We start from the raw sequence: 15,999 nt of genomic DNA on the forward strand, positions 1-15,999 counted from the left end.
TCTCTCAAAGAGCCCTACTCCTTCTCTCTTGCGCGCTCTTTCTTAACGAGAGCTACTCCTCTCTCTCTCTCTCTCTCTCTCTCTCTCTCTCCCCTCTCCCTCCTCTCTGCCCCATCTCTTCCGGTTTCAGCATGACCCCCTCAGAGAGTGTGTGGGTTTGAAAGACCGCTAGAGAGAAGAGAGAGAGAAAGAAAAGACAGGAAAAGAAACAGAGGGAGCTCTCTCGCTCCAGGGAAAGCACCACAAAACCGCTGAATTCTCCCCCTGCCCAAATAAGTACCTATAAAATAGGATTTGTGTGCCCTCCTGCCCTTATGAAAAGGCAGCAATGAGAATACAGCATATTTTCCAACCTCCGAAATAGAACAAGGCCATATAGAGAAACGGAGAGAGAGAGCAAGAGAGAGAGAAGGGGAGAGAGAGAGAGAGAGAGAGAAGGGGAGAGAGAGAGAGAGAGAGAGAGGGGAGAGAGAGAGAGAGAGAGAGAGGTGAGGAAAGGGGGCAGGGGTTAAATGGCAGTTTACTTCCCAGTTCCCAGATTTCTAGGCAGATAACCAAGTGTAGGGTTTCACAAACGAGGGGTCGTGACCCCAAGCGGGGTCGCCTGATTTGAAAATGGGGTCGCGAGAGAACATATGCGCTTGGTGGGTTACGTCAGTATTCTCCAGTAGCCACTAGATGCGGGTGTAATTAACAAAGCGGTTTCTGTTTTCTTCCTACAAAAATGTGGCTCTATCTTTTGAATGGTTTAAGCTATAAAATATTATGACCGGATCACTGAGAGATAAGACTCTCAGGAAAACATATGTACAGCTGAAGTGGGAAGTTTACAGACACTTAGGTTGGAGTCAATAAAACTAGTTTTTCCAACCACTCCACAAATTTCTTGTTAACAAACTATAGTGAAACTTTAGATTGTTATTCCGAGGTCATATGTAATGTTATCCCCATTCATTAGTGTTTGGAGTGGTTTCTGTCAGATCCACGAGCTAACGGAGTGGAATTTAAAACGCCATTAATATCATCTAATCCTATTGGCTAATGATGGCCTAGCGCTACTGCAGTACTGTTCGCCATTTCCCACACTGTATTTGGCAACAACTAAAGGAAGGACTAATGTGTGCTCCTCTTCAGCAAACAGTCAATGAAGAGTCTGAATGAGAACCCTTTGTTAGCCAAATGTTGTCCGGAGAGATAATGTCAAGAGATGGAAATACTGCGGGAGAGAACGAGACAGGGCAATGAAATTGAAAGGGAGAGATAGAGAAGCCCTTTCTTGCAACAAAAATAAAAAGCCTCATCCACAGATGTTGCCCCTCTCTGACACCACTGGTCCCCATTGTATACACCCGGGGGGACTGATTGGCTGCGTCCGTCAAACACACACACACCCCGTCAGCCTCCTGGTAGCAGTGTTCAGGCCAACTGGGATCCCAGAGTATTTATAGAGACCCTGGCTCACTGGGGGGGGAGGTTTCTACACACACACACACACACACACACACACACACACACACACACACACTTGAAGTCGGAAGTTTACATACACCATAGCCAAATATATTATTTTTTCACAATTCCTGACATTAAATCCTAGTAAATATTCCGTCTTAGGTCAGTTAGGATCACCACTTTATTTTAAGAATGTGAAATGTCAGAATAATAGTGGAGAGAATGATTTATTTCAGCTTTTATTACTTTCATCACATTCCCAGTAGGTCAGAAGTTTACATACACCTAATTAGTATTTGGTAGCATTGCCTTTAAATTGTGTAACTTGGGTCAAACGTTTTGGGTAGCCTTCCACAAGCTTCCCACAATAAGTTGGGTGAATTTTGGCCCATTCCTCCTGACAGAGCTGGTGTAACTGAGTCAGGTTTTTTGGCCTTCCTTGCTTGCACAAGCTTTTTCAGTTCTGCCCACAAATTTTCTATAGGATTGAGGTCAGAGCTTTGTGATGGCCACTCCAATACCTTGACTTTGTTGTCCTTAAGCCATTTTGCCACAACTTTGGAAGTATGCTTGGGGTAATTTTCCATATGGAAGACCCATTTGCTACCAAGCTTCAACCTCCTGACTGATGTCTTGAGATGTTGCTTCAATATATCCACATAATCTTCCATCCTCATGATGCCATCTATTTTGTGAAGTGTACCAGTCCCTCCCGCAGCAAAGCATGCCCACAACATGATGATGCCACCCCCGTGCTTCACGGTTGCGATGGTGTTCTTCGGCTTGCAAGCCTCCCCCTTTTTCCTTCCAACATAACGATGGTCATTATGGCAGTTCTATTTTTGTTTCATCAGACCAGAGTACATTTCTCCAAAAAGTACAATCTTTGTCCCCATGTGCAGTTGCAAACCGTAGTCTGGCTTTAGTATGGCGGTTTTGGAGCAGTGGCTTCTTCCTTGATGAGCGGCCTTTCAGGTTATGTCGATATAGGACTCGTTTTACTGTGGATATAGATACTTTTATACCTGTTTCCTCCAGTATCTTCACACCTTTGTTCACACCTATTGTTCTGGGATTGATTTGCACTTTTTGCACCAAAGCACATTCATCTCCAGGAGACAGAACGCGTCTCCTTCCTGAGCAGTATGACAGCTGTGTGGTCCCATGGTGTTTATGCTTGCGTACCTTTGTTTGTACAGATGAACGTGGTACCTTCAGGCATTTGGAAATTGCTCCCAAGGATGAACCAGACTTGTGGAGGTCTACAATGTTTTGTTTCATGCATGTTCCTCATTCTCTCACGTTGCCACCACGTTAGCCTAATTAATAGAGCATGTGAAATGGATGCTTGATAAATCAACGTTCCTTTTTATCTGGTCTGAATAAAGTAAATCAAGTGCATTATGAAGACGATGATGTCGCTCCTCCTTTCCATATCTGCACATTAAATGCAAGATGAAGGATTTCTCACCGACAGACAGTGTAGAAGTACTCCAGACCACATATTGAGTGTCTCGGTCATTCTTTCAGTCAGAGCATAAAACAACTTCGCCAGGCCACATATGTAGACTCCTTTCTTGAAACATTCATACAGTATCTTAACAGTCTTTATACACTGCTCAAAAAATAAAGGTAACACTAAAATAACACATCCTAGATCTGAATGAATGAAATATTCTTATTAAATACTTTTTTCTTTACATAGTTGAATGTGCTGACAACAAAATCACACAAAAATTATCAATGGAAATCAAATTTATCAACCCATGGAGGTCTGGATTTGGAGTCACACTCAAAATTAAGTGGAAAACCACACTACAGGCTGATCCAACTTTGATGTAATGTCCTTAAAACAAAATGGGGCTCAGTAGTGTGTGGCCTCCACGTGCCTGTATGACCTCCCTACAACGCCTGGGCATGCTCCTGGTGAGGTGGCGGATGGTCTCCTGAGGATCTCCTCCCAGACCTGGACTAAAGCATCCGCCAACTCCTGGACAGTCTGTGGTGCAACGTGGCGTTGGTGGATGGAGCGAGACATGATGTCCCAGATGTGCTCAATTGGATTCAGGTCTGGGGAACGGGCGGGCCAGTCCATAGCATCAATGCCTTCCTCTTGCAGGAACTGCTGACACACTCCAGCCACGTGAGGTCTAGCATTGTCTTGCATTAGGAGGAACCCAGGGCCAACCACACCAGCATATGGTCTCACAAGGGGTCTGAGGATCTCATCTCGGTACCTAATGGCAGTCAGGCTACCTCTGGCGAGCACATGGAGGGCTGTGCGACCCCCCAAAGAAATGCAACCCCACACCATGACTTGCTAATTGCCTATAATTTCCACCTGTTGTCTATTCCATTTGCACAACAGCATGTGAAATTTATTGTCAATCAGTGTTGCTTCCTAAGTGGACAGTTTGATTTCACAGAAGTGTGATTGACTTGGAATTACATTGTGTTGTTTAAAGTGTTCCCTTTATTTTTTTGAGCAGTCTATCTATTATAGACATGTTAGTACAGTGGTGAACCTATAGGCCCTCAGTGTGTGACAGGTTAGTACAGTGGTGAACCTATAGGCCTTCAGTGTGACAGGTTAGTACAGAGGTGAACCTATAGGTCTTCAGTGTGTGACAGGTCAGGACAGTGGTGAACCTATAGGTCTTCAGTGTTTGACAGGTTTGGTGATGCTGAAAGGACAGCAACCGTAATACCAGGTCACTCATGTAGGAGAGAGCACTTTTTGTAAAACACAAAAGGTCCATTGGTGTAGTAGAGGGTATACACAGGTAGAAACCCACTTTGTCAGGGGGCATTGCTTATACTCATTTCTTAATCCCTACTGATGCGTATCAAAAGAGTGTAGCGGAGGTATACGACATCAATTATGTAGTACAATAGAGAAATCATGCACAAAGTAGCCTACACAATCGCAAATTCCATGAAAGATATTCCAATGCGCAGCACATACAAGTATAGCCTAGTTTCAGCGGAGTATCATCTGCAGACAGCAAGAGTGTGCAGATCTCAACTGGTTTTACCATGCAGCAGCTCATAGAAGGAGGACATCGGTAGCCGGTAGGGTATGAAAGATCTTCAACTTATGATATCTATTAGGAAATGCTAACTAAGTCAACAATGTGTCTGCAAACCAGGTATTGTAAAAGTTTAGTCAGAAGTGTTGGTTAGTTGGCTATTTGTGATGCACAATTGTCATCATGCGCTATTTGCATCAGGGGAGTAGACATGGATGGGCCTGGGTGGACAGAGGCCCACCCACTGGAGAGCCAGGCCCTGACAGGTCCACCCAAACAGATTATTGTGGTTTAAGCATTGTGTGGACTTTTTTTTTTTACGTGGGATTTTGAGAGTGAAAACTCAATTTAAAAAAGCATAAGACATGATTTTTCACACAGGGTGCCTGTCCTTTGCTGGGCAGGTTGTTTGGAAACTTTTTGGCAAAATGCACAACTATTACTTCCCATTGCAAAAAAAAAAAACTTTTCACATTTAGCACACAAAGTAACCTGTGACCTAAAGTTTAAAGTGGAACTGACAGTGTTTTAACTACTTTGCAGATATGAAACAAACAGACAATCATAATATCACAAAAAAATCGAATTCACAGACCAACCAACTTCATGAGAGGTTTTAAAAATAGGAACCATTTGACTCAAAGTGACGAGTCAAATATGACGTACAGTCGTGGCCAAAAGTTTTGAGAATGACACAAATATTAATTTCCACAAAGTTTGCTGCTTCAGTGTCTTTAGATATTTTTGTCAGATGTTACTATGGAATACTGAAGTATAATTAAAAGCATTTCATAAGTGTCAAAGGCTTTTATTGACAATTACATGAAGTTGATGCAAAGAGTCAATATTTGCAGTGTTGACCCTTCTTTTTCTAGACCTCTGCAATCCGCCCTGGCATGCTGTCAATTAACTTCTGGGCCACATCCTGGCTGATGGCAGCCTATTCTTGCATAATCAATGCTTGGAGTTTGTCAGAATTTGTGGGTTTTTGTTTGTCCACCCGCCTCTTGAGGATTGACCACAAGTTCTCAGTGGGATTCAGGACCCAAAATATCGATTTTTTGTTCCCCAAGCCACTTAGTTATCACTTTTGCCTTATGGCAAGATGCTCCATCATGCTGGAAAAGACATCGCTCGTCACCAAACTGTTACTGGATGGTTGGGAGAAGTTGGTCTTGGAGGATGTATTGGTACCATTCTTTATTCATGGCTGTGTTCTTACACAAAATTGTGAGTGAGCCCACTCCCTTGGCTGAGAAGCAACCCCACACATGAATGGTCTCAGGATGCTTTACTGTTGGCATGACACAGATGGTAGTGCTCACCTTGTCTTCTCCGGACAAGCTTTTTCAGGATGCCCCACAATCGGAAAGGGAATTCAGAGAAAATGACTTTACCCCAGTCTTCAGCAGTCCAATCCCTGTACCTTGTGCAGAATATCAGTCTGTTCATTATGTTTTTCCTGGAGAGAAGTATCTTCTTTGCTGCTCTTGTTGACACCAGGCCATCCTTCAAAAGTCTTTGCCTCACTGTGTATGCAGATGCACTCACACCTGCCTGCTGCCATTCCTGAGCAAGCTCTGTACTGGTGGTGCCTCGATCCCGCTGCTGAATCAACTTTAGGAGACGGTCCTGAAACTTGCTGGACTTTCTTGGGCGCCCTGAAGGCTTCTTCACAACAATTGAACCGCTCTTCTTGAAGTTCTTGATGATCCGGTAAATGGTTGATTTAGGTGCAATCTTACTGGCAGCAATATCCTTGCCTGTGAAGCCCTTTTTGTGCAAAGCAATGATGACGGCACGTGTTTCCTTGCAGGTAAACATGGTTGACAGAGAAAGAACAATGATTCCAAGCACCACCCTCCTTTTGAAGCTTCCAGTCTGTTATTCGAACTCAATCAGCATGACAGTGATCTCCAGCCTTGTCCTCGTCAACACTCACATCTGTGTTAACGAGAGAATCACTGACATGATGTCAGCTGGTCCTTTTGTGGCAGGGCTGAAATGCAGTGGAAATGTTTTTTGGGGGATTCGGTTCATTTGCATGGCAAAGAGGGACTTTGCAATTAATTGCAATTCATCTGATCACGCTTCATAACATTCTGGAGTATATGCAAATTGCCATCATACAAACTGAGGCAGCAGACTTTGTGAAAATTAATGTGTGTGTCATTCTTTTGGCCACGACTGTACACGAAGGCATTGTTGGCAGAATAGATGGATGCAGTTCAATGCATGATTTACATAATTCACCCAAACATTTCTTGGCAGTCCAACAAATATTGCTATCAGGTTGTAAATCACAGTTGGCCTGGTACATTGTTTGCTGCCTCCATTCAGGATGCACTGTTTCAGTTTGAATGACTAAATATTCTGGACAAAAACGGACAAATGTAACTAATGCTGGAAATGTCAATACAATCAAACTAACAAGGGCAATGACCCCAAATCATTCATAACGTGGCTAATAGGCTAGCGTATCTATTGTAGCAAGCAAAAAATACAGAGCCTAGCATTAGCTAGGAGGACGCCATGCCATGCCATGCCATTGGAGGAGTGGGTGAGTGATTGTCTTTTTCCCCTCATATTGTTTTTCAGTGGCTATACACAACTATAGATGCAGGACTCATTTGGTTAGCTACCAAGAACTTGAACGACTGTTATCCAGTTAGCATATATCTTGCCATATTGCATCTCCACCCCAAAGCCCTTGCTTGGAAGTGTACTTCGCCAGACTGCCAAGAATCGTGCCCTCATTCAGGCCAAGGTGGCGAGATATGGTAGTGATGACACCATAGGCCTTGTTGATCTCTGCACCAGACAGGATGCTCTTGCCAACATACACGAGGTCCAACATGTACGCTGCAGCGTGTATGGGCTTCAGGTGGAAGTCTTCACGCTTTATGATGTATTTCAGAACTGTAGTTTCCTCTGCTTAGAGCCACAGTGAAGTGTTACGGAAGTGTTATGGCAGTATGGATTTCTTCTCTTACATCTGCAAGCAGAGTCTGAACATCAGACAGGATAGCATTGTCTCCCTAAACCCGTGCAATGGCTCCTGCAATAGGTTTTAGGAGTTTCAGGCTGCTGAAAAATACATCATCCGGGAGGATCCTCTTGATGGGGCTGTCCATATCGGCAGACTGTGATATGGCCATTTCTTGGAGAGACTCCTTTCCCTCCAGGAGACAGTCAAACATGATGACAACACCACCCCAACAACAGGTGTTGCTGGGGAGATCAATGTGGTGCTCCTATTCTTCTCACTTTGCTTGGTGAGGTAGATTGCTGCTCTAACTTTTTTTTATATTTTTTTTTTATTTTACCCCTTTTTCTCCCCAATTTCGTGGTATCCAATTGTTTTAGTAGCTACTATCTTGTCTCAGCGCTACAACTCCCGTACGGGCTTGGGAGAGACGAAGGTTGAAAGTCATGCGTCCTCCGATACACAACCCAACCAAGCCGCTCTGCTTCTTAACACAGCGCGCATCCAACCCGGAAGCCAGCCGCACCAATGTGTCGGGGGAAACACCGTGCACCTGGCAACCTTGGTTAGCGCACACTGCGCCCGTCCCGCCACAGGAGTTGCTGGTGTGCGATGAGACAAGGATTTCCCTACCGGCCAAACCCTCCCTAACCCAGGTGACGCTAGGCCAATTGTGTGTCGCCCCACAATTGTGCGTCGCCCCACAGACCTCCCGGTCACGGCCGGTTACGACAGAGTCTCTGGTGGCACAGCTGGCGCTGCAGTACAGCGCCCTTAACCACTGCGCCACCCGGGAGGCCTGCTGCTATAACTTGATGACCCTTCACATACCTAACCATTTCCTTGGCTCTCTTGTAGAGTGTATCCATTTTTTTCAGTGCCATGATGTCCTTGAGGAGCAGATTCAATGCATGAGCAGCACAGCCAATGGGTGGGATGTGAGGGTAGGACTTTAGACCAAGCAGCCTTCATGTTCACAGCAGTGTCTGTCACCAGTCCAAATACCTTCTGTGGTCCAAGGTCATTGACTACCTTCAGCTCATCGGCAATGTAGAGACCGGTGTGTCTGTTGTCACTTGTGTCTGTGCTCTTACAGAATACTGGTGGAGATTTTGTAGTTAATTATCCCTTGCCCACGAACATTTGACCACCCATCAGAGAGGATTGCAATACAGTCTGCTTTCTCTATGATTTGCTTGACCTTTATTTGAACTCTGTTGAAATATGCATCCAGCAAATGAGTAGATAAAGCATGTCTGTCTGGTTGGTTGGAGGGGTGTATGCTGGGTGAAGAACATTCAGAAATCTCTTCCAATACACATTGCCTGTGAGCATCAGAGGTGAACCAGTTGCATACACAGCTCGAGCAAGACATTCACCAGTGTTTCTCGGACTACGTTCCTTCATTGAGTAAAAAAAACAACTTATGATTCCAGGAGGACCATGAGCTGTTGCTATCGATAAGGTGTCTAATTCATAATTTTCACCTCAAATAGAAGTAGAGGGACTTTTGTCAGAGGTTGCTTGTTGTTACCTCTTGCGACGAGCAATCCCGTATCTGGGAGCGTAATCATATTCTCAAATGCTTTAGCATAACGCAGCGGACATAAATACCCCTATAAACTTTTCCTATTCATGAAAATCACAAATGAAATGAAATAAATATATTCAAACACAAGCTTAGCCTTTTGTTAACAACACTGTCATCTCAGATTTTCAAAATATGCGTTACAGCCAACGCTAGACAAGCATTTGTGTACGTTTATCATGGCATAATGCTATGCTAGGCTCTGCTGGCAGCAGGCAACATTTTCACAAAAATAAAAAAAGCAACCAAATTAAATCATTTACCTTTGAAGAACTTCAGATGCTTTCACTCAGGAGACTCCCAGTTAGATAGAAAATGTTCCTTTTTTCCAAAAATATTATTTTTGTAGGCGAAATAGCTCCCGTTTCTTCATCATGCATGGTTGAGAAATCGACCGGAAAAATGCTACAACTATAACGCCAAACCTTTTTCAAAATTCGCTCCATAATATCGACAGAAACACGGCAAACGTTGTTTAGGATCCATCCTCAAGGTGTTTTTAACAAATATATTCGATAATATATCCGTCGAGGCAATTGGTTTCTTATAAGAAGCGATTGGAAAAATGGCTACCTCAGTATTTTACGCAAGATTTTCTGCGGGAGACACCATGTGACCCACATGCTATATATGGTCCCTTACAGCCATTCTTCAATGGAAATGCCTAAAAAGACGTCACAATGCTGTAGACACCTTGGGGAATACGTGGAAAATGTAAGCTCATTCATAGCTCATTCACAGCCATATAAGGAGTCATTAGCATGAGGCGGTTTCAAAAAATGCGGCACTTCCTGGTTGGATTTTTATCTGGGTTTCGCCTGTAACATCAGTTCTGTGGCACTCACAGACAATATCTTTGCAGTTTTGGAAACGTCAGAGTGTCTTCTTTCCAAAGCTGTCAATTATATGCATAGTCGAGCGCTAATCTAGCTTCTGATGGCTTAGCCAATGGTTGACTTAGCCTACTAGATGTATCTCCCCAGAGACCAGCAAAGAAAAATCCTGATTGGATCTTTTATTCTCTTCAGCGTGGCTCGTTGTCCATTCCAAAAAAAACTGAACAGCTTAAATCAGAACATCATTTAAAATAGTAATATAATTATCATTATTATATTACTATAATCATTATTTTAGAAATCCTTAGCCATTCTCTGAAGATGTAGAAGGCCCCTTGTTCCCCACTGTGTTTGGGTTAGTAATAATTTGTGACTCGTTTCAGGAAACTAGGCGTATGTCGTGCACTACTTCACAGGAGAGTTATTTGAATGTAAACTTTTATTTTTTTACAAAATGCATTTTTGGGCAGAAATGCCTTCTGGAGCAAGTGAACTTTCATGTGCCTTAATAACAAACTTGTATGTCATACATAATTACAAAGACAATTGTTAAATTACAAGCCTAGTTGGTTTAGCCACGGAAAAAGTCAGGAACCTTCCTGCTAGCCATGATTGTCTGAGATAATGGATGGGCTGGACATGCTGAGAGATGAGTTCGGATTAGTCTGCCATGTAGCACGCTTGTGTCTATAACATGAGATGGTCAGTCAGTATGTGTAGGTCATCTTTTCGAACTCAGATTTTTTTTTGAAAGATATCACGTAGAAGAACTGCAAAAGTGTTGCTCTCCACTTTTCTTGAGGACCCGAGTTTTTAAACTAGTGGAATGCCCGGTGGAATTAAAGTATGATAGCTAAGGAGATGGAGAAAGTTCTGGCGTTTGATTGCAAATATGCAGAGGAAGTCAAAAAGAGAACACACAGAAGGCTGTTGTATAAAACACCTGTGTCCGGATTACATTCAAACTAAAGGCAACCATGGCATCCGTGACAGAGAGTGAGAAGCGTCAGAAAGTCGTTTTCATTTCAAGTTCAAGTGTACTGTAGGCTAGCTAACGTTAGCTGACTGGCTTACTAGCTAACGCTACGTGTATGATCTGTTTAGTAATATTATTCATATCTCAGAGCCATTTGCATTGCAAGTCATAGCCTAATGTTGGCTAGCTAACTAACATTGAGCCTAGTTGGATAGCTACATGCAGATTCATGCAGGGTAGTAACGTTATGAGTTGGGATTATGGTTCATTGTTTAGCTAGCTGGGTGCTTTGGGTGCTTGACTGCTGTTGTTAGGTGAGAACGCTCGGATCAACCCTACTCCTCGGCCAGAGCGTCCAGTGTGCGCTCTGAACGATCTGAGAGCGAAACACTGTGAATTTACGAACTAACAATCTGACAATGCTCTGAGTTTACGAATGCCCAGAGCGCACTCTGGTACTCCAGATTGAATTTACGAACACACCCGTAGTATAAACCAGCGTTGAGTCTTGAAATGTTTGGTTGTTTAGTACATGGCCTCATGCAAGTCCTTAAAGAGATAGGTGGGGCTAAGGCTTAAGTGGGTGTGAACGATGCTGAATGGGTGTAGACAAAGAAGAGCTCTCCAGTAGGTTTACAAAAACATTCAAGGGCCATTTTCTCAAAAGTGAGGTTATAAGTTTATCAACTTTCAAAAGCAGAATTACTTTCCCATTGTTCCTCAACTCTAGTGTAGGATATACCATTTTCTGGCTCTGTGTCTTTACTTTTATCCAATGTAAAAAACACCATGACCAAATTGAGCCAGTAAGTCACATGTGTAGAGTGGCTCTATTTTCCCTCAGCATGCATTTTTTCACTATTTAGAATGTCTAAAGAATCCATATGTTGTTCTGAAATATGAGCACAGAAATACTGGACATTTTGAAATCTGGTTATGGTGCTGATTTGACAAAATTGCAATCGTGGTCTTGAATTGGAATCGCATATTTCTGGTTTCGGTCTTGAATCGGTCTCGGACCCCTTGTCCCCCCCCAATCTTGGATCAGTCTCACTTTAGGTGGTCTCGAACACAACACTACTGGTAGGCCTCATGTTTGGTTTCTTCCATCCCCAAAGTCTCTCTCCTTTTCACCAAATACCTGACTTCTATGGATTTCTGAAGATGAGTAGATATTTAGAAATAATTATTGGTATCACAAATGGCAGTTTACTTGAAACATCTCATGGATCTCTAACCTCAAAGTACTACTTTTGAAGTAGTAAGTCAGTATAGCTTAGGGGTGTGAACATTAAAACGTCGTGAAACATTAAAACATTTAAATGAATTTGGGATCCCTAACCAAAAACAGTTCAGTGATCACAAAACATCTTATTTTCCTTGTTATAACCAAAAGGCTATGGGGAACTTGTGTAATTCAAGTAAAACCAGAGCGGAAGAGGCAAACTTTAGGCTACTTGGTGAATTTGCAAGGCATGCAAGACAAGATATTGCGAGATGCAAATTACCAAAACATATGAGCACGCTTCTACTTCTGCCTCTCTCTCCCTCACACTGTCCTGCCTGATCTGTCTCTTTGCTAATGATGCAAGTGAGTGTTTGGTCTTCTGTCTGTTGTGTGTAGAATATCCTAGCCTAGGGCCATCCGAGTGGCGCAGCGGTCTTTGGCCAGGGGGCTTTACTTAGCTCATTGCGCTCTAGTGACTCCTTGTGGCGGGCTGGGCGCCTGCAAGCTGACTTCTGTTTGTCAGTTGACCGGTGTTTCCTCCGACACATTGGTGCTTCTGGGTTAAGCCAGCGGGTGTTAAGAGGCTTGGAGACGTGGCTTGGCGGGTCGACCTTTTGGAGGATGCAAGACTCTAACTTTGCCTCTCCCGTTGGGGAGTTGCAACGATGAGACAAGATCGCAATTGGATATCACAAAATTGGGGAGAAAAAGGGGGTCAAATGTATTTTTTAATTATTAATAAATAAAGAATATCCTAGCCTATTCATCGCACCAATGTCTTCAATCTTGCGAGCTTGGGGGTAGCCTACTCTTCATTTGTCACGTATACTGCCTCTCCAGCCTCAAGGTCATCAGTCTGCTGATTATCTCGCACACCTGTCACCATCGTCTCGCTCACCTGCGCCTCATGACACTCACCTGGACTCCATCACCTCCTTGATGATCTTCCCTATATCCGTCACTCCCCTTGGCTCTTTCCTCAGGTGTTATTGACTCTGTTTTCATGTCGGTGCGTTGGTTGTGTTTCGTGTTCATTGTTTATTTTAAAACACTCACTCCCTGAACTTGCTTTCCAACTCTCAGCGCACTCGTTACATAATGTTTGCCTCATGAAATTACAGTAGACTACTGGTAGCCTGTACGTATTTCGCTTTTCAGACAAAATGGAAAGTGGCCCTTTGGAAGCCCCTTGGCTATGGTATGTTTGTTTGTCTGTCTGTTAGGGTAGGCTATACTACGTTTTTTTAAATGCAGACACAAAACCTTCTCTGGTGATATGACCGGCCATTTTACGTGTCTGTAAAGGAATGCCACTTATGAAGCGGGACTAAATTCCATCACTAAGCAACCAGAAATGTCATTCCAATAATTTCGAGCTGCTGCGCGCAGCCAGTTTGCCTGCGTGCAGACCACTCTCTCCTACAAAAGTACTTTAATGTTTGTTAAATACTGTGACATACCAAGACATTTAGTAGAAATACCATTAAAAAAAACAACACAGCAGCACATCAATCAGCTACATTTATTGTTGTCAGAGAAAAAAAAAAACGGAACATTTTACGCCGGAGCAGAATTCTGCTGTCTGAAAAGGTACAGACCTGATGCAGCACTTTTTTAAATTGTCTGAAAAGTTATCAGTTGTCGCTATCGACATGTTACTGTTGCTGCGTTCTGTCTGTAAAGGGTTACAGTAGATATAACATAATTGCCTGGTCCTAGAGGTGATACACACGTAATAGGACCATTATTCTGCATTGTACATTTAATGATGTTTCTTATTGTTTAACTATAATAAAAATAAGAGCTGTTTAAATCAGATCAAGTAGAGTAGTAGTATAGTATATTATAGTAAGGTATAGTATAGTTCTTACCAGACAGACAGAGGGGCAGTGAACTGGGAAGAGGAGGGCAGCACACTGGAGAGCGGAGGACACCACTGGACCACGTTCTGTACAGAGAGAGAGATGGTGAGAGATGGTGAGAGAGAGATGGTGAGAGAGAGAGAGATGGCGAGAGAGAGATGGTGAGAGAGAGCGAGAGAGATGGTGAGAGAGCGAGAGAGATGGTGAGAGAGCAAGAGAGATGGTGAGAGAGAGAGAGATGGCGAGAGAGAGATGGTGAGAGAGAGAGAGAGATGGCGAGAGAGAGATGGTGAGAGAGAGAGAGAGAGATGGTGAGAGATGGTGAGAGAGAGAGAGATGGTGAGAGAGAGAGAGATGAGAGAGAGATGGTGAGAGAGAGAGAGAGAGAGATGGTGAGAGAGAGATGGTGAGAGAGAGATGGTGAGAGAGAGATGGTGAGAGAGAGAGATGGTGAGAGAGAGATGGTGAGAGAGAGAGATGGTGAGAGAGAGAGATGGTGAGAGAGATGGTGAGAGAGAGATGGTGAGAGAGAGAGATGGTGAGAGAGAGAGAGAGATGGTGAGAGAGAGAGATGGTGAGAGAGAGAGATGGTGAGAGAGAGAGAGAGAGATGGTGAGAGAGAGAGAGAGAGAGAGAGAGAGAGAGAGATGGTGAGAGAGAGAGATGGTGAGAGAGAGATGGTGAGAGAGAGAGAGAGAGATGGTGAGAGAGAGGTGAGAGAGATGGTGAGAGAGAGAGAGAGAGAGAGAGAGAGATGGTGAGAGAGAGAGAGATGGTGAGAGAGAAAGAGAGATGGTGAGAGATGGTGAGAGAGAGAGAGATGGTGAGAGAGAAAGAGAGATGGTGAGAGATGGTGAGAGAGAAAGAGAGATGGTGAGAGAGCAAGAGAGATGGTGAGAGAGAGAGAGATGGTGAGAGAGAGAGAGAGAGATGGTGAGAGAGAGATGGTGAGAGAGAGATGGTGAGAGAGAGAGAGAGATGGTGAGAGAGAGAGATGGTGAGAGAGAAAGAGAGAGGGTGAGAGATGGTGAGAGAGAGAGAGATGGTGAGAGAGAGAGAGGTGAGAGAGAGAGAGAGAGGTGAGAGATGGAGAGAGAGAGAGAGGGTGAGAGAGAGAGAGAGAGAGATGAGAGAGAGAGAGATGGTGAGAGATGGTGAGAGAGAAAGAGAGATGGTGAGAGAGAAGAGAGATGGAGAGAGAGATGGTGAGAGAGAGAGATGGTGAGAGAGAGATGGTGAGAGAGATGGTGAGAGAGAGATGGTGAGAGAGAGATGGTGAGAGAGAGAGATGGTGAGAGAGAGAGATGGTGAGAGAGATGGTGAGAGAGATGGTGAGAGAGAGAGAGAGATGGTGAGAGAGAGAGAGAGAGATGGAGAGAGATGGAGAGAGATGGTGAGAGAGAGAGAGAGAGGAGAGAGAGAGAGCGAGAGAGATGGTGAGAGAGAAAGAGAGAGATGGTGAGAGAGAAAGAGAGAGATGGTGAGAGATGGTGAGAGAGAGATGGTGAGAGAGAAAGAGAGATGGTGAGAGATGGTGAGAGAGAGAGAGATGGTGAGAGAGAGATGGTGAGAGAGCAAGAGAGATGGTGAGAGAGAGAGATGGTGAGAGATGGTGAGAGAGAGATGGATGAGTGAGAGAGAGAGAGATGGTGAGAGAGAGAGAGAGGTGAGAGATGAGAGAGAGAGATGGTGAGAGAGAGATGGTGAGAGAGAGAGATGGTGAGAGAGAGAGATGGTGAGAGAGAAAGAGAGATGGTGAGAGATGGTGAGAGAGAGAGATGGTGAGAGAGAGAGATGGTGAGAGAGAGGAGAGAGATGGTGAGAGATGGTGAGAGAGAGAGATGGTGAGAGAGAGAGAGGTGAGGTGAGAGAGAGATGGTGAGAGAGATGGAGAGAGAGAGAGAGAGATGGTGAGAGAGATGGTGAGAGATGGTGAGAGATGGTGAGAGAGAGAGATGGTGAGAGAGAGATGGTGAGAGAGAGATGGCGAGAGAGAGAGATGGCGAGAGAGAGAGAGAGATGAGAGAGAGATGGTGAGAGAG

General features: G+C 44.1%; 1 protein-coding gene across 3 annotated transcripts in view; it reads right to left on the minus strand.

The window, feature by feature from the left end:
* LOC112251519 (1-phosphatidylinositol 4,5-bisphosphate phosphodiesterase beta-4) overlaps window positions 1-15,999 on the minus strand; it is a 175,912-nt gene that overhangs the window by 117,046 nt on the left and 42,867 nt on the right. For all 3 annotated transcript variants that reach the window (XM_042321856.1, XM_042321854.1, XM_042321853.1), the window contains one exon: window positions 13,967-14,043. The gene's annotated coding sequence lies outside the window, so the exon portion shown is untranslated. The remainder of the gene's footprint in view (window positions 1-13,966; window positions 14,044-15,999) is intronic.

Source organism: Oncorhynchus tshawytscha, linkage group LG05 (assembly GCF_018296145.1).
Source record: "Oncorhynchus tshawytscha isolate Ot180627B linkage group LG05, Otsh_v2.0, whole genome shotgun sequence".
Classification (NCBI taxonomy): Eukaryota; Metazoa; Chordata; class Actinopteri; order Salmoniformes; family Salmonidae; genus Oncorhynchus; species Oncorhynchus tshawytscha.